The sequence below is a fragment of the Ctenocephalides felis genome, unplaced genomic scaffold (genome assembly GCF_003426905.1).
Source record: "Ctenocephalides felis isolate EL2017-DRISC unplaced genomic scaffold, ASM342690v1 CF-g0.4_SCAFFOLD_01886, whole genome shotgun sequence".
Taxonomy (NCBI): domain Eukaryota; kingdom Metazoa; phylum Arthropoda; class Insecta; order Siphonaptera; family Pulicidae; genus Ctenocephalides; species Ctenocephalides felis.
This window is the reverse complement of record NW_020538040.1, coordinates 148,220,133-148,245,210: the sequence shown is the minus strand read 5'-3', so window position 1 is coordinate 148,245,210 and position 25,078 is coordinate 148,220,133. Positions and strand designations below refer to the sequence as shown.

The 25,078-nt window shown below is 29.7% G+C and overlaps 1 protein-coding gene and 7 non-coding genes across 8 annotated transcripts in view; 1 reads left to right on the top strand and 7 right to left on the bottom strand.

The window, feature by feature from the left end:
• LOC113378583 (paired box protein Pax-6-like) overlaps positions 1-25,078 on the top strand; it is a 120,755-nt gene that overhangs the window by 10,206 nt on the left and 85,471 nt on the right. The gene's annotated exons all lie outside the window — the stretch shown is intronic.
• Positions 8,206-8,278, bottom strand: Trnaf-gaa. The gene has a single exon. It is a non-coding gene; the product is annotated as a tRNA-Phe (tRNA).
• Trnaf-gaa lies at positions 8,392-8,464 on the bottom strand. Its single transcript has one exon. It is a non-coding gene; the product is annotated as a tRNA-Phe (tRNA).
• On the bottom strand, positions 8,577-8,649 carry Trnaf-gaa. Its single transcript has one exon. It is a non-coding gene; the product is annotated as a tRNA-Phe (tRNA).
• Positions 8,763-8,835, bottom strand: Trnaf-gaa. The gene has a single exon. It is a non-coding gene; the product is annotated as a tRNA-Phe (tRNA).
• Positions 8,948-9,020, bottom strand: Trnaf-gaa. Its single transcript has one exon. It is a non-coding gene; the product is annotated as a tRNA-Phe (tRNA).
• Trnaf-gaa lies at positions 9,134-9,206 on the bottom strand. Its single transcript has one exon. It is a non-coding gene; the product is annotated as a tRNA-Phe (tRNA).
• Trnaf-gaa lies at positions 9,320-9,404 on the bottom strand. The gene has a single exon. It is a non-coding gene; the product is annotated as a tRNA-Phe (tRNA).

Here is a 25,078-nt window from a genome sequence, read left to right as displayed (position 1 = left end):
ATTAAAAAATCTTAACTATGCGCTACAACAAGCGTGTATTGTAACAAACAAATATATCGTGCACAGTTGTCAAATATTTGCTTTTATTTGAAAGGCCTATTAATCCATTGTCGAAATAATTAGTTTACAATACGTTATTTTAATTCTTTCAATATCTTGATAGAACACAGCTAAATCAATATTGTATAAACCGATACTGCACCTAAATGGAAAAATTTACGACCTGTTTACCAGTGCCACAGTCATAAAGTCTTTCATCTATATTTATACCAATGATACATTTATTAATTTTAGTTTTATTTAAAATTCAACAAAAAATTCTAATTCTGTCGCGAATGTACGTTCCATATATACACGATATTTGCATGGGGAATTTCATACATTTATTCAAGTGAAGCAAAAAAATATTAAAAAAGTTATATCTGACAGTTCAATGATCAAATGTCACATTTTCACGTGGACAGCGTAACAGCTTCACGTTTTATACCGGTTGAATGTAATTAAAATAAAAATTCAACCGTAGAGTTTCTCATTTGATTTGCTTGACACAGCGTTTGGCCACTACGTTGATCCATACAATCATATCTGATTTGCTACCTCATACAGAAGAAAAAAATATATATATATATATATATATATATATATATATATAATGTAAGCTACTGGACATTACGCACTTATCTTCAGACAGATATCAAGCATATCTTGATGTTAAATGAAATAGAGGAAATGGGCATGAATTAATTATTAAAAAAACGGATATTTTTGTTTTATTTTTTAAAAATATTAAAGACAATAAGAATAATTACCTAAAGTTTTGAAGCAGGGATGATTAAAAAACATAGATTCTTGTTTTTAATATTCTAAAATGTACATATTTAAAAGACATATTAAGCGGGCGTCCACTAATCAGGTGATCAATTTAGACCCCTTTCCTCCTTGGTGATACGATGTGATATTTAAAATTATACCCACCCGCACCAAATTTACGTGGTTTTTTTGGTAGGTTACCAAGAAAAAAATGTCATTTTTTTTAAATTTAGGATTTTTTCTAAATTCTGGCAAAAAATAAATGCTCGCGATATTTTAATAAACCCCATCACTGATATTTCGAGATTTTGTGTCAAACACCTCCCCCCCCCCCTTTCAAGCCTTACGTGACAAATAAACTGCCCCTAAGACATACACTGAGCTACTAATATCATTATTATTGTTTTTTCATTTTATTTAAGTTTATTGAAAAAATAATTCTCCTAATTTCGTACCTGGCGATTTTTTCTTCTCCAGTTTCATTCAAATTGTTAATATGTCAAGTTCGTTACTTGACGCGAACAGAAGAAGCCGCGGAATCCGACACAAAAAAAGTATGAAGATATGTAAACTCTTGAATAGAGAAAGGTTTATTGTGTATGTTGGATGTGTTTTTTAATGTTATTTTTGATGACAGTACGTCATGATACCTGCTAACCGTGGGGAGTAAAGTGATTTCAGGAACCGTATGGGATTGACGTGCCGCTGGTTGCTTTCTTATTAGCTTACATTACCATAAGCATCAGTCGAGCACACGCATACGGGATGGAAACCGTTCGCTCGGCATCGGAATTGACAGCACCCTTAATTTTTATATTATGTTAATAACCTTTAGAATAAATCTTGAGAAATGTTTTCATAAAAGATGACATTAGCATTAATGCTAGATTTTCCTAAAATTTATTTTATAAATACTTTGCATTTTAGTGTCTTTTAGTGTTCTCTCTCTTTAAAAAAAAAAGTTTTTATAAAGTATTTTTGACCTTCCCGTGAGGTAAGTTATTGTAATCGTCCAAAAATCGAAATTAAAAATTTTTGCACATCTTTACGTTTCAGAGGTTTCTGAACATTTTGTCATACTTTGGCAAAAATGGATGTGTCAAATTTTCGTCCACGTCCACAATGGTTCAAAAAACATTCGGTTCCTATTGATCGGGAGACGGTCTGATTAGCTTTTGGCACAGTAAGGCCTGGCCGTTTCGGAGTTACGGGCTAAATGTGCAAAAAAAAATCAGTTTTTGAGATAACTAAGCATCCGATTTGAATAACTCAAAAAACTTGTGTGTGTGCTTGTGTAAACGAAACAATTGATTTCGGAGAAATTTTTTTTTTCAAAAAAAAATTTTTTTTTTGATATCAAAAATAATTTAAATTTTAATTTTAATTCTAGCTAAAGTTCCAAAGCTCACTTATATACTTCAAATACATAATTTTAACTTCGCAATTCAGTTTATATGATTTTTATAATCATTAGATAATGTCCATCATTTTAAATCCGATTGATTAAGTTTGGTTTATTTACTTTTTCGCAATAAATATATAAGCGTCATCGTCCAATTCATATATTTTGTCCTATAAAATAAGAATAATGAAAGTAGCAGTATTTATAAAAATCTATTTGATTACATTTAATATTCCATTAGTATTTCATTACGGTATGAGAGGTTCCAGTAATTGACACTAAGGCACAATGCCATACACCACTAGTCTGTTTTTGTATTAGTTACTACTACGTTTTCATAATCCGATCGCCAAATTATTCTAAAATTCAATATTGGGTCAGATATTTTAGCAAGCAGGATAGACTGGGTACGGTTGTGCCCAGTACCCAGTCTCCCCTAAACTTTTTATTTTTGTTGATTGAGAGAAATATTCGTGGAATTAAACAGCGTTATAGAAACATAACTGATAATTAAATCATAAAAATTTTGAAAATAAGAATTTATTTTAGTTTACCTAAAACTACTATCTTTAATTTATAATAATTATTAAATTTATTTATTATTAAATATTTATTTTACATTGCGTATGATAAAATAGAAAATAATTTCTGTGCTATCTCTTATTATAGACTACAAGATCGAATGTCAGTAGCACATATAAAAAAACCTGAATGCGCTATGTATGTATTAATTTTACATAGTAAAACGTAAAAAGTAAAATATAAATTTAAACGCGTTGACACCCGAGACGAAATCAAATAAAGCTGCTTTTTCATTCAAATACGTTGTTGATATTATATAATCTTTCTCTATTCAAATACAAAACGACCACAGGATTTACTCAGGTTGAGTGATGTCTCGACAGATTGGTATAATTTCTTGCTTGTTGTAATATAATATATAAATATAGAAATTGTAACTGAGAATATAAACTTATACATTAGTTGTTAGAAACGCATAAGGAGATTAGTGGTAAATAATTTTTTTTTAATCCAACGTAAAATCATAAACGAATCGTATGCGTTAAATTTTTAATGAACTAATGATTTTATTCATTTGGTAACTTAAAAGTGAAAAAATAAACTTGAGATTTTAATACAAACTTCTCGCACCAAAAACTAAATTATTAAAAAATACTATGCAAAACTTTGAAAAAATTAGATTCTTGAGGAATTTTTAATTTTTTGAAAAAAAAAAAGTTTTTTTTTGTATTTTGATTTATTTTGAAAATTTTTAATTTTTTTAAGCAATCGCACTGCATAGATGAGTTGGAGTCGAAATATCAGTAGGAATCGACTGTTTTTTTTTTAATTATTCAAATCATTTAATCCGTATAAACAAATAATTGTATCCGCACACACACACACATATATCCATTTTTTCTAAGGTATGCCAAATTTTAATTTTTTCACGATTACTATAACTTACCCTATGGGAAGTTAAAAATGTCTTTTTCAACAGTTACTGAATGTGACAGAAATAGAGTTCAAGGTTATCACAATAGCTCTACAAATGACAAACAAATAAAGAAATCCATAAATAATTTTTTTCGAATTTCATTTCACATCGACGCAAGAATGAAAAGAAACCACGAATTCAAATATCGGCAATTCGTCGGCGCGTGTGCGTCAATATTTGTCCGGACGGCTGATACACTTTTATACACATGTAGAAATATCCGATGTCACTTACGTTAGGTGTGTTGCCCGTAATTAGCCTGAGGCCGTAAATAATAGTCAATGTTGTAACAGCTTTGACATTGCTACCGAGATGCCAACGTATTGATTCACACAGTGACGAACTTTTGTGGAATAATAAAGTTCGCCTTTTTATTATTTTACTATAAGGTCAACTCTGTTCTTATTAACTTTTCATATAATCCAAATGTAGCAGTAGCCGTTTGAGTACTGCGATGTGGGAAAGCAAACACAAATCTAAAATTTTCTAAATCGTTTTGATGATTATTTTAATATTAACAAAATCTGAATACTAAATTAGTAGAAATTTCGAACAAACTAATTCACATTTGTAATACCTTTTATTACTATTTACACTGCGCGACAAAAATGGCACTTTTATTTTTTTCCTCGAACTTTTTTCTTAAATCTACTTGGAATTGCGCGCTTTTTCACATCTACTTAGAATTGCAAATATGTTGTATTTTTTGTTGTAATTTGAGGTAAACTCAGCATATTGGCATATTTCAAAAACTAGAGCTGTAAGCAAATTTCTGTTACTGTTTTTGAAATCAGCGTCATCGAATTACTTAAAAACTATCATAGCATCTCAGGCATAAAAATTGTGTCGCGCAGTGTTGCATGGCATTGTGCCTTGGCAAGTTGTTGCAATTTCTCGAACTAATATAATATGAGTGCCTATATTTAGGCGACGACCTTTATCTATGTGTATCGACAAGAACAAGAACATAATAAATAAAAGCTAATCATTTCTTCATACCGTCTAACTATACTTCGTAGATTGAAATCTAAACTACAATAGAATTAACTTTGACATAATATGTACTGAAAAGTCTGTAAAAGCTCGGTTGCCGTATAATTTTAGTTTTAGTAATTTATTATAAAATATACTATGGAGCAATTGTAACCAAATAGATAATAAATTTTTATATGATTTTATAGTTACATATAAAAATTAGATATTGTAAGCTCTATTTTTGATAATATGCTACACTTAATATTTTGACAAATTTTAAAACTAATTCTAACTCTAAGTTGCTTGCGATTTCGCCATACCCACTAGATACCCAATTAGACCATATAAAAATATAACGATAGCCATTAGATGGTAGTATTAATTACACCACGACCTACTTAAGTTTTAGTTTTAGTAATTTAATATAAAATATATTATAAAGAAACTAAATTGCAATTAAATAGTTGATCAATTTAAAAAATATCAAATAGTTCAAAATTGCATTGCTAAATAAACAAAATTAATAGAGTTTGTTTGTTCTATTTTGATTTATAAGCTATCTTGGTAAATTCTCATAATATATTGCCTACTATTTCGCAGTACCCATTACGGCTATATTATTAACATATAACGACAGTCGTTATATAGTGGTTTAAATTATACCAATACCTATCCCACGTACTTATAGATAGAGTAAAAAAAATTAAAAATATGTTATAAAAACCAAAAATAGAAGGATTTTTTTTTGTTTATGTTTTTTTTAAAATTCGTTCCTGTTTTTATATTTCACAGTTGACACACATAACAATAATGAACGTTGATATGAGCACGTGCTATTTACTATTTGTATTATACACAATCCAATTCTTTATACAATTGCATATTCGTTTATACATAGCCTGGGGTTGCCATCGGCGATGGCGACCCATCCGTTTAGACATTTGTCATTGTTCGCATATAAATGTGCAATTTCTTTGTTTATCAATCGATACACATCTTTCCCCGAACGACTTAAAAAAAGAACAAGCAGATGAAAACTGTATTTGTATTTATACCAACGTTTTTTCTGAACTTTAATTGAGACGAAGAGCTCTGATCACTTCCGAAAAAATATATTTTTTTTATTTATGTTTATGCTCTGTAAAAACGGTGCTGTCAATGTTCCATTGCAATCACATCCATCATTGTACGTCTAAAGACTACACAGAACGTGTGGGACAAAAACTTATAAAACGATAACTGAAGCAATGTGCGGGATTAATATACAAAGTATGGAATTATGCAAAATTGGGATTTCGATAGATGGAATAAAATTGGTTTATTGAATTACTTATTCATTTTGGACACGGATTGGAAAACGAAAATTGTATTTATAGCCGTTTTATCCGTACTTTACATTCAAAGGTATTTAAGCATGCTATTATTTGGACATCTTCATTTATTCTTTATACACACACACACATATATATATATATATATATATATATATATATATAAAACGTAGTTTCTCTAAAAATTAATTCTAAAATCCATACGTTTCGGATATAGACCTAGCCTTCGTTCAGTGGAGCTAAAATTAAATAAATTAAATAAAAACTTAAATATATAGCAACAGAGTTTGATTCATAAACATTAAAACTGTAATATTTACAACAATGTCATGTTCGTAAAGTTGTTATAATTACATTATTCATGACCATGTCCTCATACCATGAATTTTTGCTTTTTCTGTTTTCAATATTAAGATAAGTAAATTGTAAGTACATTTTACTTCCTTACTTGTAATTTCTTAAGTTCTTTTGTAACTTATTTTAGTTTTCAATGTTTAGTTTTACTGAATAAAATATAGGACTATAGCCAAAACGTATGTATTTTAACACATTAAGAACAATCAAAACAAAGTGTTCTATAAACTTCTTCTGTTTGGCAACCCAGCGGTTAACCATTCTATTTTATGTAGGTATTATATTAGATGAATCTAATAGTGACGAGCATATTTTTATATGCAGCTACGCGTCAAAAGGCGATTTTCACTTGAGACTATATTCAAGATCCATAACCTCAAGTGGAAATTTGACATCATGCTGCCTGATATCGAGCTTGGCCGAGACAGGGATCAAACCATCTAACCGATAACGACCAAGTTCGACATCAGGCAGCTTTGATGTCAAATTTCTACTTGAGGTTAAAGATCCCAAATATAATCTCAAGTGAAAATCGCCTCTCATAGGTATAGCTTCATATAATCATGAAAACTGCTAACAAATACTTCGAGTAGGTACACCCAGGATTGGACAAATACTAGGTTGCCATCCATTCAAAAAGACATATATATATATATATATATATATATATATATATATATATATACGTCAAAACAATTACCGAATGTGCTAGTATGACTGATTGTAACTGAAAGTATAACAAAAAAATGAATAAAAATAAAAACATCCATTTATGCATATTATGTAATCGTTAGGATGCTACTTATATAGTTTGCAAAAATAATGAATGTTTGCCAATAACGTAAATGTATAGTTTTCATAAAAACAATTTTTCAATAATTACACGACAATGACGATTACACCAAGACAATAAATTCTACCAATTCATAGACCCTTACCCTTATCTTTTAATTATATTTAAATCATCGAGGACATCTACCATCTACCAGGTGGTTTAAGGGCATCGCGTGTGTTACTAATTATAAATGCGTCATATATTTTTATTTTCTTTTAATTGGACGTTGAAGTTTTCTAACTGAAGCCAAGGGAGTTAGAAAGAGATATTAACGGAGTCGAAATCGAAGGCATCGATCATCTTCGTTAATTTGATGCGAGCCGACGCGGCGCCATAGGTGGCCCCAGCTTAAAGGATTGTCAGAGACAGTGGTGGATAGCAGAACTGTATGGGGTGCATTTAATAAAATAAATAATAAATATGATTATTTTTAAAAACAAATGGTAAAGTGTACAACACTGATTTCATAACATCTTACATGGTGTTAAGAATGCCATAACTGAAAGTCTCATACATAGAAAAAAAAAGTTATTAGTTGCAGTATCCTAATTTTTGCTTTTAAAAGCATGTATCAAATGATATATCTATTCAAAAAATTAATAATTATATAGAGTAGGGCGGGGATTGAAGATACGCAGCTAAAAAGAACCACCACAGATATATCAAAAACCAGTAAAGTTTTTTAAAAGAATTTTTTAACAACAATATTTGAAAGCAGAGGGAAAGAGATGCATAATTAGCCACTACTTTAATTTTTACGACGTCGCTGCCGGAAGATGAACGGCAATGTTCGAAAATCCATAACAAAAGTATTTTCTTTCGTTGTTAGTTGTTTTTGGTTGTGAGCACTGTTGTTTAGTTTACGAGACCTTATTATATGGGACGATTCTTCCGTAAAATACACCAATGTTGTAGCAAGGCTATTATTATATGTAATGTACAGACCCAAAAAGATATCGGAAGTTTTTATAACATATTGCTAAGAAATGACAAAAGATTTTGCCGAAACCAGGGATAGAACCAGGGACCTTTAGATCTTCAGTCTAACGCTCTCCCAACTGAGCTATTTCGGCTGCATGAAAGACACTGTACAGACCCAAGGAGACATCGGAAAGAAGGCAAATTTCTAACAACTGCTGATGCTAAATGTTTTTATAACATATTGCTAAGAAATGACAAAAGATTTTGCCGAAACCAGGGATCGAACCAGGGACCTTTAGATCTTCAGTCTAACGCTCTCCCAACCGAGCTATTTCGGCTGCACAAAACGCACAGCAATGACTCCAGGAGACATCGAAAAGAATGCAATTTTCTAACAGATTCTGATGCTAAGTGTTTTTTAACATATTGTTAAATATTGACAAAAGATTTTGCCGAAACCAGGGATCGAACCAGGGACCTTTAGATCTTCAGTCTAACGCTCTCCCAACTGAGCTATTTCGGCTGCAAAAAATGGACAGCAATCACTCCAGGAGACATCGACGGGAATGCAATTTTTTAACAAATGCTGATGCTAAATGTTATTATAACATATTTATAAGAAATGAGAAAAGATTCTGCCGAAACCAGGGATCGAGCCAGGGACCTTTAGATCTTCAGTCTAACGCTCTCCCAACTGAGCTGTTTCGGCTGCACAAAACGCACAGCAATGACTCCAGGAGACATCGAAAAGAATGCAATTTTCTAACAGATTCTGATGCTAAGTGTTTTTTAACATATTGTTAAATATTGACAAAAGATTTTGCCGAAACCAGGGATCGAACCAGGGACCTTTAGATCTTCAGTCTAACGCTCTCCCAACTGAGCTATTTCGGCTGCATAAGAGGCACTGTACAGACCCAAGAAGACATCGGAAAGAAGGCAAATTTCTAACAACTGCTGATGCTAAATGTTTTTATAACATATTGCTAAGGAATGACAAAAGTTTTTGCCGAAACCAGGGATCGAACCAGGGACCTTTAGATCTTCAGTCTAACGCTCTCCCAACTGAGCTATTTCGGCTGCATAACAGACATTGTACAGACCCAAGGAGACATCGGAAGAAAGGCAAATTTCTAACAAATGCTGATGCAAAATGGTTTTATAACATATCGCTAAGAAATGACCAAAGATTTTGCCGAAACCAGGGATCGAACCAGGGATCGAACCAGGGACCTTTAGATCTTCAGTCTAACGCTCTCCCAACTGAGCTATTTCGGCTGCAAAACATGGACAGCAATCACTCCAGGAGACATCGACGGGAATGCAATTTTCTAACACATTCTGATGTTAAGTGTTTCTTAACATATTGTTATCTCTGTACAAAATGTACCCATAAAATTTATATTCTGCAATGGTTGAATAATATAGCTTTTATTTTGTAAAATCTTTTTAAAATTAAAAATAAAACATTGGACCTGTTTGCCCCCTGGCTGTCCCATTTTACGAAGCCTATGGAGTGACTCATTTTTGAAAAACAGAAAAACTGAATATAGTCAGATAGCTGTATAAATATATCCTTATCAATTTTATTGCAATAACAGTTTATACTTGTAACCACCTGTAACGTTGTATCAATCGAGCGATTATTTTATATTACCAAGTCACACGATCTCAAGTATTGATATTAAACAATTATAAACAAAGTGTAAAAATCATAATATGTTTAAATCAAAATCTCTAAAAAAGTATTTAAAAAAATTATAACATTTATCATATAAATTTTCACCTACACCCGTACGCACGTCCATGCCTTGCACGAGTATAACCCGAGATCTAGAGACGTTTTCTTATTACATCCCTGAACCAGGTTAAAAAAAATAAAATAAAATAAAACTCATTTTATAGGACTTGATAACATCGTGAGAAATATAAAAGATCATTATTTGAGTTGCGAATAGATACCACGAATTTACATACAAACATAAATGACAAAACTTTTTTATTTGATAAAAACGAAACCAGAAGAAACTGACTTGAAATAAAAATAGAGTTTTTCAATGTCTACAATCGATTCAAGTATTCTGCTACAAATAAATCGCCGATTTAGTTGTACATTGTTCTAATATTATTATTCACAAATATTGCTATTAAATTTTGATATAGCATAAGGCGAAATTAATACAAATTAAAATCGCTTTTAAAAATAGAAAGCTTTATACATATTTATATGAATTACATTTAAAGTTTAAACGCTAAGAAAGTAATTCAAGAGATTTGTATGCAATTCGAACTATTTAACATAATTTTAAGGAGTATTTCATTCATGTAACATAAAGACATCACAGGCGTCAGTTTGTTTAATAAAATTAGGTAATAATCTGGTTTTGGTGTCGAGAAATATGTATTAAATGCAAAAAGTTATATTAAAAGTAAAATTAAAATTTTAAAACATTTTGCTACTAGTATTTAAATCACACCAAAATTATCGAGAGATCATCTTGAGAGAGTAAAAAGATCTTGCTTATGATTCTAATAGTTTATTCTGAATTCAGCCCATAAAAGTGTCTATTGTTATTATTAATAGTATTATTATTATTATTAGTATTTTAATAATAATTAAGTTCTTTCATTTTCAAAACTTCAAAATTAATTATTACTATCTCCAAAGAAGCTGATACAAGTAAACACAGTCAAAATACTATGTATGGAGGTAGCCCTGGGAAATCTATGTATAGAGCAACCTGCTACCATTAATATATAACTTATTCAAGTAGAAATAGAATGGAAGTAGAATGTTTTATATTTTTACTAAATATTTTTAGGAATACTTGTAAATCCTATTATAAAATAAAAGAAAAATAAATTGTCAATAAAACACCAGTCAGCCCTTCAATTATCATTTACCTCTGTGACAACGATATCGACAGTCACCACGATGCGAACTGGCCGTGTTTTACGATTGATACAAGACTAGCGCACGGAAAGCAGCATGAAATAAGAAAATAAACGAACCAGGTAACAAAACGACAAAAAGGCAAAATACAAAATACAAAATAAATAAAAAGTGTCCGATAAACATTTGAATTGCGTCCGAATCTAATTATAAATGTCGTAGGAACAAATCGTCGTTCGCCGTGCGAGAGGAACACGCTCGATTAGACGAACCGACCGACACGATGTTACTTGTTAGATATCCAATTAAAAAATAATTATTTACATATAATCTTATCGAATAAATTACGATTATTGATACGCGTGCTAAACAAGATACACGGTTTGTATCTTTATATGAAGAGATAGATAAAATGATAGTATCCGCATGTAATTATATATCTTACACGGAAGAGTACAGGTGAAGAAAAATAATAATTAATCACTTTACTAATCGTAAGTTAATTGGAATAATTATCGGGAAGCATGAATAGATTATATTTTTTTCTTGTATATAAGAAGTAGAAACATTGAAAAATAAACCTCTAATATTTTGCATTACATAAATATGAAAACATTTAAATTAATTATATATTCTAGCAGTATTTATTTTAATCTAGAGGCGAGCTCATTTAGATTACTCTAAGAAATTAAAAACAATATAACCTTTCACTATCAAGTTTTGTTTGATCTAATGTTTCATAAAAAAGTGTTTAAAACATATTAAAAAATATTACTATAATAATATATTTTTGTACATAGACTATTTCATTCACCTTGCAAAGTTTCATCGAATTCCCAGAAGAGTAAACCTGAGGTTTCCCTTGTTAGAAGTTTCTAGCTCTGTAGCAACACTAAACATTATTTTATTTATTTATTCAATCCATCGTTAAATAATGACTTTAAATAATAGAATGAATGAATAATGAATATGAATGCAATATTTGTTTATATTAATTTTTTTATACTTATAGTTGATGTTATAAAATTATTAAAATTGTATTACAAACGAACTGTACATAGCCGATTGGTATTTATATAAATAAATAAATATAACATTTTATAAATTCTATTTAAATGTTAATTAGATTATACAAGAATAGTATTAAAATAAGTAATTTTAAAAAATATATTAATTTTTATATAGCTTATACTTAAATAAATTGCCAGCTCTATAGCAGAACTAAACATTGTTATTTAATTTATTTGTTTTATATAATTGTTTAATTCATCAATAAATAATAACTTTAAACAAATGAATATAATAGAAAAAAATAATACTATATAATATGACATTTTAATTGAATATTAATAAAATTATAGGTGAATAGTTTAAAACAAGCAATTTAGAAAAACTTATTTCTTTAATGTTCAAGCTTATTGCTAGCTCTATAGTAGCACTAAACATTATTATTTAATTTATTAATTTTTTATTCTTTTTATTTATAAATAATAATTTTAAATAAATGTGATAAAATGAGCAAAATTAATACAATATAAGTTAACATTTTATAAATTTTTATTAAGCTTTAAAAAAATTATACGTTAATAGAATAAGAACAAGTAATTTTAAAAACATATTAATGTTCAAGCTAAACATACTAAGGTTGCTAGCTCTATAACTGTATTAAACTACCTACTAAATGATTTATTTACTTGTTTAATAAAAAATAATTTAAAAAATGTATATATCACAAAAAAATAATACAATTTAAACTGATCATTTTTTAACTTTAATTGAATGTTAAAGAAATTAAACGCGAATTAAACCAAGTATAATTTTAAAAAATGTATTATGTTATGTTAAATAAAATTATTATTATTAATTGTATACATTACCATTTTGGTGAGCTTTAAGAATTGTTAATTCAAATTATTATTACAATATGTAATAAGGATATATAGATTTTTTCTAAACGCAGATCACGGCTTAATTATTTTAACTCCAATTATAATGTACCTACTTCAAATGACTTGTGGAAAATTTCAATCAACATTTAAATCGGATCGACAGACGGTTTGAACATGATGATGATCCACTGGAAAAGACATATCGCAATAAGGATCAAATGCACAGAGCGCTTTTGGTAACATTTAGTAAATTACTTCGTACACACGGTCAAAAGTATATCGGATAGGACACTAATATATATATATATATATATATATATATATATATATAAAGGGAAATGATGTCTGTGGGAGTCTGAAGGACATCGGAAATGTACAAGCCATTAATGAGGAACGGTGGGTCGAATTCAACGTTTGATAAAGAAATTATAATTAACAGCATCAATTAAAGAAAATATGATGTTTATTTTAATCTGAAATGATACCGTTCCTGAAACTCTTCTGGGGTTGATGAATTACTACCAGTGAATTATTACTTCGATGAATTAGTATTGAAACAAATATGAATCCATACAGGTAAATTTACAATATACAATATATATTTTATTTAATTCACATATAAGCAATAAAAATTCTAAATGATATAAATATTATAGTAGTGGGCGTAGTTGACCTTTTTATCTTACAATTTTACTAGTTAAACTTCTCTCTACGCTCTCCGAGAATATATAAATATTGCTATGAAAATTTCTTCCGCAAAAGCAATATTTTTTGTACTGAATTTCCTTTTATCTTTCTCTTTTGTTTTTTGTTGTTAGTTAAGTTAGATATTTCTTTATCTATTTAATCTTCAGCCAAAAAGGACAAGTACGACAACACAAATTTTAAAACAAATCATCGTTATGACTGAGCTTAAGTATCTAGGCAAAAATTATTGTTGGTAATCAACTACAAATGTTGAACTTACAAAGAAATAACAAACAAAGTAATATATCTGTATACAAGTAATAGTTAATATTAAAAAAAACTAACAAGAAACTCTGTTAACACCATATTGGAAACTTCTTCGAAAAAACATACTTCATCTATCTCCCTTTGGGCCTTATCTCAAAATCAGATATATAGTTCAGCTGTTATAGAGACAGTCACTACTGTACCTTGGCACAACCGTACCCAGTCTCCCTGCCTACATAATAAATCGTTCAACATAGGATTAGTGTTAATTGTCATGTAATTTTTTAGAGTGTAAATTTTAAAAGTGCGTCCCTGTGTATGGATCGCAACAGCAATAAGATAAATAGCGGGAACGCTCGTTGAAAACTTTGTTCCGTTTCACTTTTCCGCGGTGTGGGTATTGAGAGAGGAAAAGCTTTGAAGCTCGACGGCGGCATGCGCATCCGATGGGCCAAATGCTTTTGATTTCAAGAGTTCACTTTCAACCAAACAACTCCCATTGATCTCTCAAATCACAACCACTCGCAAATACAAAGTAATGGCTTCGATAATGAATACGCACTCACAATTACTTACTTATAGCATAGATATCGTACAGACGTCGCGGGACAATTAATTACACATGCGGGATTATGACGACGACGAAACTGACTCGAATTCAAACGAAAAACTCTTGTCTTTTAGAAAATACACACAAAGTATTTATACCGTTCTTATAATTATAATTATAATCTTATAATTATTATCAGGATAGAGCGGGGCACAAAGGTCCAATTTGAATTAAGCTGCATTTAGGTCCAATTTGAATTAAGCTGCATTTTTGTGAAAACCAAACGAATTATATCCATAGACCTTATACTACAAAGTAGTGTAGCTATGCTTATATCACAACAAATAACACATATCAAATAAACGACTATCTGACTATGTTCAGTAAAACTCTCAGTTAATTCATCATTGTAGAAATGTGTTTGTTTGCTGTTTTTCCAAAATTTGTCACTTGGTCCTTTTTACCCCATAGACACGGTAAAATGAAACAGCCAGGGGACAAACAGACTTATGTCTTATTTTTAATTTTGAATGGATTTCACGAAATATTAGCTGCATTATTCAAGCAATGCAAAATATAAATTTCATGGGTACAATTTTTACACAGATAAAACTGTGTATAACCTTGATCTGTTACGTTGAAAGAAATAATCACCAGCAAAATTGGAATAACTATTGATTTAACTATCTCTTTCTATAATTTAATTTACTATTTTTTAATGTTTACACTTCTGTCAGAGTAAAAGCTCTGATGGTCTTTTTTACTTGACATATGTGAGCTTTATAGAGGTTATATTAAAAACTGTTGATTCTAACTTAAAAATAGCAATCTTATAAAAGTAGACATAAAAATATTAAGGTCTCGTAAACTAAACAACAGTGCTCATAACCAAAAAACTAAGAACGAAAGAATATTCTTGTGTTATGTATTTTCAAAAATTGCTGTTAATTTTCGATAACAACGTCGTAAGAATCAAGGTGATGACTGATTATATATCATTTTCCCTCTACTTTCAAATATTAATGTTAAAAAATTCTTATCTTTACTTGTTTTTGAGATTGGCGGTAAATCTTTTTACCCGCGGACCATTAAGGCCCGCTCTAGTCTATATTTTTACAGATTGAAAAAAAAACGCATTTCATACTTTTGTAAGGTCAACACTAATAATATACAGTAGTTTTAATTACTTTGTTTCAATTTTAATATTAGTTTTAAATTTTTTAATATATCCTCTATTAATAAAATTAATTTTTGAAAATGTTTCAACTTTACGGATAGAAATTATATCTCCTTTATATTATTTATATTTCCCACAGCACATGCAATATCCAAGATAAGTCTATTATATAAAAATATTTTTTAGATATCTTATATTGTGCAAATATTAATACATTTCTAACTTTCTTCACTTCAAATAAAACCTTTTCAAAGATTATTTTCATGTGGTATGTCTGAATTTATCCTCTTTCTATACACCTACCTTTCTTATATAAAAAATTGGTTTTGCCGTCTTAATAAAAAAGAAGCCAAAAAAAATTAATCTTTTTATTTAAGAGCGGTTATGTAATTCCTTTCATTCTGGTCACGGGTAATAATTGATTTTATGAAGTAAATAAGTGTGTGAGTGCTTAGGATGAGCTTAAAAATTTAGGAATATTTTTTATATTGCAAGAAATTGCACGGAAGAACTAGAAAAAATGTATCATATTAGGTATATGATAATTTTTCAAAATTGATAATTACAAGAATAATCATATTTTCCAAACAAAGCCTTATTAGCCTAACACATTTTATATGATGATATTATTAAGCTCTAGAGTTCTGTTAAAATATATATTTTTGCACAAAACTCTTTGAGATCTTCAAATCATTATCAATAAAAGGAACTAAAAAATTAAACATTGCACTTCTAAAGAACTTTAAATTAGAACCATAATAACAAAAATAATATTCTTAATAATTTAACACATCATTTATCAGAGTAATAAAATCTGAAGAAAAGTCGACCTGATCGCACAGCAAATACATAGCATTTTGGCAGTTTTTAGTACTAAGAAAGAAGCGTAACATAGCGTTGTCATAACAACCGAAGAATTAGCTCCTAAATATTTTAATCAAATGTATCAAATAATAAAATGAATTCACAGTTATTGATCTCAATTGAAATAAAAAGCGATAAAACTTCTACTAATTTATAATTATAATAAACATAATATGATTTTTCGCAATCTTTTATATCGAATTTAAATTTAATTTACCGATTGTGTTTGATGAATCTTGTAGAATAAGTCTACGTATAGTTCATATTATGTTTATATAAAAATATTTGATTATAGATCTAAAGTACAGTAGGTTAGTTCATAAATGCTGATAAAAGTCAATCTTAACCCTTTCCACTCGGATGCCGCCGCTCCAGCGACAAAATACGTGTTAATTTTGGATTTCGCGTGTGAAAAGGATGTATGTATAATCTGATGAGTGTTCGAAAAACAATTTTTATGAAATATGGATTTATTTACTGGGCAATATAGTTTATTGATTTCTCAATGAACAAAATGCACAGTTTTAGTTTAATGAACAGACAGAGATATTCGGTGCACTTCTGTCAAACAAGATTAAAAAATAATTGTGGAGTGCACCGATCCAAATCTCATTTATGTATCTCATTATTCGGCTCGTCCCGAGCACGGATGCCGCTTCCAAGTTCGAGGAGAAATATCTGATAGAAATCTTTTGTTATCCGTATACAGAGTAACCGCTGGATTTAAGCCATATCGCTCCCTATTCGAACAATGAAATAGCAGCCTTTATTCCTCAACGGGCACTTAAGATTAGGACGGTTGTACTAAGCCGAACACAATGCTTAATCTAAAGTATGGATACATTGTGAACCCGGCTAAAAAAACATGTACATTTCTGTCGAGAGAAATATTTCAAAGCATGCGACAATTACTTATTGTTGGTAATTGAAATAACAGCATGGGCTCGCCTTTAACGAAGATTTGATATCGATATACCTCTCAAACATTTCGACATTTTTACATATTCACAAAATATGACCTGCTCTCGCAGATCAGTTTGTTTATACTATTTACCCGAGTGTTTGTACAAGAATGTGAAGTACTTTTGTTGGGGAGTTTGTATTTTGTAACGTGCATTTAGGACTGTTTTCGACAAATGGTTCCTTTTCAAGAGTCAAATGGGTATTTCTATTAATAATGTTATACATTATGTTTTTCCTGTTACTGATATGAGTGCTTTGTAAATAGCAAGGGTAGCGAAAAAATTTGACAAATTAGTCGGCGAGATATTTTGTTCCGGACAGTGCTTTACGAATGGTACTGACGGCTTCATTTGGGATTTCTGTTTACGGAACAAAAAGTTTAGCAAGCAATTAATATTATATATATATATATATATATATATGTAATTATATATATGACAAAAACTGGTAGGTGCATAATAATAGAGTGTTTTCTCTCCTGCAAGGTAGTTTTGTTTTATTACATAAATAAAACTATCATAAGGTTAAATCTAGCTCAATACTAAAAACCAACCGTCCTAATGTTGCAACTATGTTGCTAAAAATATAGCAGTATAGTAGAAAATGGCATAAAAAATTAACTAAAAAATGAGATTTCTAACGTATGATTAGTTTGAGACTGTAAATTAAAACAATGTTACATATGCGGTTATTTAATACTCTATATTTAATAATTTTGAAAATAAATAGAAAATTAGTGGTACATGGCACTAGTTGCACTTTTTGCTTCTTATCTCCGAAATGGCTGAACTTAATCACCACGTCTCCCCGTAATTACAAATCATTCAAATCGGTTGACCCGTGATTCCAAAATCGCGGATAAAAAATGAATTCAACGCATTTTTTTAAATATGCCAAAATTTTCAGGAAGTCTTAAAACGTAAAGATATGCAAAAGTGTTTATTTTTGATTTGAATAAAATCAAATCAAAAATAAACAGTAAATCATCAGATTCCAGAATAAAATTTCTGTGAACTATTGACAAGCTAAAAATAATTTTATTAAAATCATTTTATTAAAAGTCACACAACCTCAACTAACTTTTATATAACCAATAAGTATATATATAGTAATATATATATATATATATATATATATATATATATTCATGTATATGAGTCCTTATATCGAGAGTCAATCGACTTCCAGTTCTTGTCAGTCTGATGTGTTACCACCCAAATTGTTAAACTGCGGATACTTTTATTGAATTATATATATATACAGGTGGCCAAGACTTTTTCTCATTTCTCGAAAAATGTCATTTCTTAATTGATATTGATATAACAAGGTTTATACTTTAATTAAAATACCTCGTTAGTATATAATAAGAGTTTAATTTCGAAATGCATTTATTGAGTCAGCAAAATTAATGTTCGATGAATTAATATTATTTAAAACTTATATTGAATAGATTTAACACAGTAAGAACAAATTGTTTTTATTCAATATTTAAATAATAATCTTATAATACTTTTCTAAATAAATACAAATATTCCAAGATTTAGTTTCTTATTACCAAACGGTGAATAACACACGTATTCTTAAAAGAGTAAATTTTTATTCCATGAAAAGTTACAAAAATCGCTTCTCTTATCCGATACATTATCACCGTATTACTTGTTTGGATCTCTAAAACATATTTCATGTCAGATATCAAGAGATTCGGAAAGAATTAAAGTGTCTCGTAAAAAATCAGAGGATGCGCTGCATCAAAACATATCAACAACGGCAAAGAGCTAAAAAAAGCCTCCGAGAGTTATGGAAAAGTTTGAATTCTGTTTTGCGAATCTATTTGTATGAAAATAAGTTGAAGATTTACAGACAAATGTATTGAAAGTTTCCTTGAATCGTTTCGCGTTATCGAGTCGAATATACGGGAAAAGATGACTTTTAAACTATAGGTATGTACTTATTTTGAAATACTTCGTGATAGTATAGTTTTGCTATTCACTTAATGGATTCAGATTGAGTTCTTGAATCGGAATAATAATACTTACTTCATTTATTTATAACGTATGATAAAATATGTATCTTCAGTGTTGTGAATTATTGAACTGCGATAAAATAAAATGCTCTGTAGTTATTTATAATTGTTTTTAATTATTTTTTTTTCATTATCAATAAAGATATTAATAGGCGTGGTAATAAGGGACATCCAGAAGGCAAAAATGTTCAACGTCTTATTTTTAATTTTAAAGAGATTTTATGAAATAATAGATACAGTAATCAACCAATCCAAAATATAAAATTCATGGCTACAATTTTTACAGAGACAACACTGTATGTAGCCTTGATTTGGTATTTACGCAGAAATATTCATCAGCAAAGTTGGAATAACTATTTATAAAAATTGCTTTTTGTATCTTTACTATACTTTCGTAACTTTTTTACTGAATTTACTTTTCATTTTTGGTTTTTTATTATTTTTACTTTTGACGGGGTAAAGGTTCAGTTGATCCTTTTTACTCCACCCATGTGTGAGCTTTTATAGAGGTTATATAAAAAAACCGTTGGATCCTACTTAGAATTAACAATATATCTTATAAAACAATTAAAATTCGTATACCTAAAAATTATATTAAGGTCTCGTAAACTAAACAACAGTGCCCACAACCAAAAAATGGATTTTCAAACATTGGCGTTTATCTCCTGATATCGACGTCGTAAAAACAAGGTGATGGCTAAACCTTTTTGTCTCTACTTTCAAATATTGTTGTTAAAAAATTCTCAACTTTAATTGTTTTTGAGATATCGCTGGTGAATCTTTTTACCCGCGGACCTTCCACCCTAATATTTAATTCAACTTGTGGCATTCAAATAAAATAAAAGTTTTATCCTATCAGAAAACAATTTCATTGGATTAGTCACAGACGGCGATGCCTGAATAAATAATTTGATTACCGTGCAAACTAGAACGTCCGTCCCTCGTCAGTCTGTCCGGAGTCAAAATATTGACCTTTGCTACCTGCGACTAATTTACGTCCGAACTTATTACCGCATATCCGATAATGATGTTTCAGAGCTGACACGCACGTCTTATACACCCACCTTGAAGAGGGTTGGAATGAAACGAACCTTTAATTTTCGTGATGATCTCATTGACGTTTACGAGTTGTAATTGATTCATTAAATACCGTTAAAGGCATCTTAGCGATAAAAAAAATATCGGTTATTCTAGAGAGATAGCAATTCAATTTTAACCCTCTACGGGCCGAATTTTTGTTTTACATTCAAACAAATTACGAGAACTGAAAATTTGTAATTATAAGCCTATATATGCTAATGAAAAACAAAAAAATATGTATAAAAAAATTTGTAGGTATCAATAAAAATTTAATGTGCCTTCCCAAAAATTCAATCAGTTCTTCACCTTGTCAATACAAATATAATGTTTTTTAAATTATTAAAATCGGACGCTCCATTCTCTTGCAAACTGAGTTACCGTTTTGACACTTTTTGCTCCGTATCTTCAAAACGGCTAGACCCGCCTTTGCCAAATTTTAATCAGCACGTCTCCTTATCAGTACGAATCGAATGTTTTTTGAATTATTCAAATCGGATGATCGGTGTTCTCGAAATCGTCGACGAAAATTTGTATCCGCACACTCACACACACATACATACACTATACACACATATATCCATTTTTTCTGAGATATGCCAAAATGTTCGGAAACCTTTAAAATGTAAAGATACATAAAAATTTTGATTTTCGATTTTTTTGTCGATTACTATAACTCATCCTACGGGAAGTTAAAAATGATACTGTTTGTATTGACAACGTTATAGAATTAAGACTTTTTGTCGTCTGTTGAAAAAAGCCATAATTATTTAGTAAAAACTCGAAAAATTTAGAATGTGACCTGGAAGTTTCGTGGAACCTTAGAGCATTAAGATGCCAACTGAAATAGTGCATACTGGATGAACTCGTGGAATGTAATTTTTAAGAAATTTCTATTTATTTACTTAGTTTCAATTACTTATAATTCAACCACATATATATCATTAATTATCATATTTTTAATTTAAATGCAATTAAATAAAATTAAGTTTAATTATTAGATATAGTAAAAAGGTTCGCATTATATGGACATGAATTGTGCGGCTTCAAATTTCTAAAATCTCAAACAGTGAAACAATAATAAGAATCATTTTACTATTATTTTATTTTTTGTGTTTAAACTTTCTACACCGTAATTAAGTTTTGTATGATTTATGTGCAAATATATCACATCATATTAATGAATTAATTATTTTACCTACTATATGACATAAAAATACTATCAACGAAATTGATAAAATTAAATAAAAAGTATTTTAGACGTAAATAAATCGTAATTTAGACGTGTGTGTGTACGTATGTGTACATAATATATACATTTATCTACCATATTTTCTTTATTATCGAAGCGTCCGTACTGATATTTCCATGGTAAGCCTAGCGTATCATAGAATTGCATTGAAAAACACAAACATTCTGTCTCGTAATCCAGCAGGATAGTTTTAACAAGAATATTCCAAATGGTCGCTCGTAAAAACAAAACAAATTAGAGTCGTCGCACGAAATAGGCAAGGAAAGGTAGAAAAAACGTTCAGCGCGAACCCTAGATGAGAAGACAACGCCTATGCCGCGGTCTGCTGGGCATTAACCTGTGTCGGGGCCGGGACTCCTGCTTGCGTGCAGACGCGGGGTTTGCGTACCCTAATATTTCACCCTAATGCCATTTATTATAATACAGTTTTGTAGGACACTCCCCTTGTGTATACATGTCCCTTCCATTCAACGACATCCGACCAATCAAGCGTAAGTTCGGACCGGGTTTTCTATCTGGTCCTCTTAGTTGATACCGAATAACCGGTATTTCGACATTAGATCATTTCGAAACACAACTGAAGACAACATTGTGTGGTTCGAAGAACGCTCGGCCACGCGATGGAGAACGATTCTTGAAATCATTTCATCATTAGCAGGTGGGACAGACATTTGCATTTGTCTTTTCGTTCATTCAACATGTGTATACGTATATATCGCGGGGATTATATTTCTTGAAAAATATAATCTTCGAACTGAAAGTCATTACAAAGAGTCAAAGTCAAACAAGCAAAGCCAAAGCTATTGTTTATCATACGATCTGAACCGATTGGAATTATTAAATTTCTGTATGTTTTATATACAAATATGTAATTATATACATGTATATGTACACTCACACACACACGCACACACACACATATATATACATATATATATATATATATATATATATATATATATATATACTTATAGAAAAATTACATTTTTTGCTAGTTAAAATCTTATTATGTATTAGCTATTGTGGATATTTAATCCTATCAATGTATCTAATAAGTAAACGTCATTTATAATGACACTTGAAGTAGCAATTAGAAGATTAAAAATTTATATAATGAAAAATATATGCTTGAAAATGCATTATAATATGATAAATTTCAAAACATTTAGGCAGAAATTATTGACTTTTGTAAAAAACCAAAAGACCAAGTACACTTGGATATGTATTTGTATCTGTTAAGTTTCTGGAAATTACACCATATTACAATTGAAAAGAAAACTCCTTAAATCAATATATTCTATCAATCCAAATTTGACAATCGGGTTGTTCTATATATTTTTCGTTTACATTCCATAACACAGGAACTATTGACTAAATATACTAAATATAGTACTTTCATATCCTAATGTGAAATGCTGAGCCGTCAAGGGATTTTATATTTAGAAGATTGTTCAAAAGGATTAAGCCGGCCTACTTCATTAATGGTGCATGATAATATATATCAAATGTGATTTAAATTATCATGATACGGATTCTTATATACATACCCGTAACTATTAATCCAAAAGATTTAATGGTTGAAATAAATACCTGGATAAAAAACAAGCTATGGCATTTGAAGACAACTGATAGATTTTCTTTATATATATATATATATATATATATATATATATATATATATATTTACATACTGTATAATCCATTTTATTAACATCCCATTTTATGTTTTATAATTATAATGAATTATATCTGTTTTATAGCTTTTATCCCATAAAATGTATCCATAAACTTTAATATTTTGTCATAAGACACTTAAGAAAGCAGACACTGTCGGTAACAAAAATATTAGCTGACAAACCAATAAAGTATTTCTTCGCTTCGACATTGCTTTTTGTTAGACTGTGTGCGGATTCAAACCCCCCAAAGCTCCAACTTGTGTATAATACCATTCTGAAAATCCAGTCGTTTTCCCTCGCGATACAGTCACGCGAGGAATTTTCCCCCAACAAGCCGTCAGCCATTTTCCAGCTGGTTCTCCCCTTTATAAACCACCCCTTGGCGCTTTTCGCTTTTCCTTCGCTTTTTCTAATCCAAAAAATCCAACGGCAGTGGAAGAAGCTGCCCGGAAACATTGTCTACACAAATATACCTTACATACTTATGACACACGCACCTAAACTAGATAAATATATATATATATATATATATATATATATATATATATATATATATGTGTGTGTGTGTGTGTGTGTATGTGTGTGTATGATTGTATGTGAATGAGTGTATTTACTGGTAATGAAATATCGTTATATTGAATGAACAAAAAGACACCTATTCATATAAAACCACGGAATTAAAAAAACTTCTAAATTGTAATTACTTACTCACAAGGAGAAACTCAGGTTAACTTTTCTCGGATTTTGATAGAACTTCGCATGGTGATAGGGTCGATAGTCAAACCAAACAGTTTAAAATGTTATAGGCCTACGAGAAGTGGTTTAATTATAAAAAATAATCAAAGTTTTCAAAAATAGACAGCCAGAATGAGAGAATGCAATAAAATAGTTTGTATTATTGTTTGAATAGTTAATGGTCCATTGCACTTTTATTATTTTATTAGAATCGGAAAACATCTTAAACTTAAAATGTTCGTTATCTCTTATTTTCCACAATCTTGTATTGATACAAGCTGATTGATATTAAGTTCTGAAACTTTGTTCAATTTTACTTGCCTAATATAAAATAATAAATATATTAATTATAAGGATATAAAATTGTCTCTAACCTAGTACAATAATTTACGTGAGATATACTGAACTAATTTTAGGAAACTTGTACTACAAAAGAAAAAGAAGATCTTGAACACTCAGTGAGCGTGTTTGCATCGCATTTAATTTTCGAATAAAATATTCTATATCGAGAAAGAATATAATATCGCGAATGTGTAAATTACCCGAAAATCTACGCGTCAAAGAAAATGGAAAATGCGATATGTAACACGTGCGCACAGTATTTCCACCCTGCGTAATGCAAAGGGGGCGTGCGCACTCATGCGCACGTACCAAATTTTTCCAACACATGCAAATAATACACGATAATATGAACTTGTATACATTTTCACGGAAGAACATCGGTTTTCCTTAGATATGAAATTACTAAAACGTTCCGGTATTTTTCAATTTTTTTTGCAAATACGTGTTAAACGTAAACAGTTTTTTTGCTTGGTGTTTGCGAATCATTGGTGACAAGGGAAAATAATATAAAGAAAGTACCGGTGTAATATTTAGTCCAAAATAATATTTGGTAATAT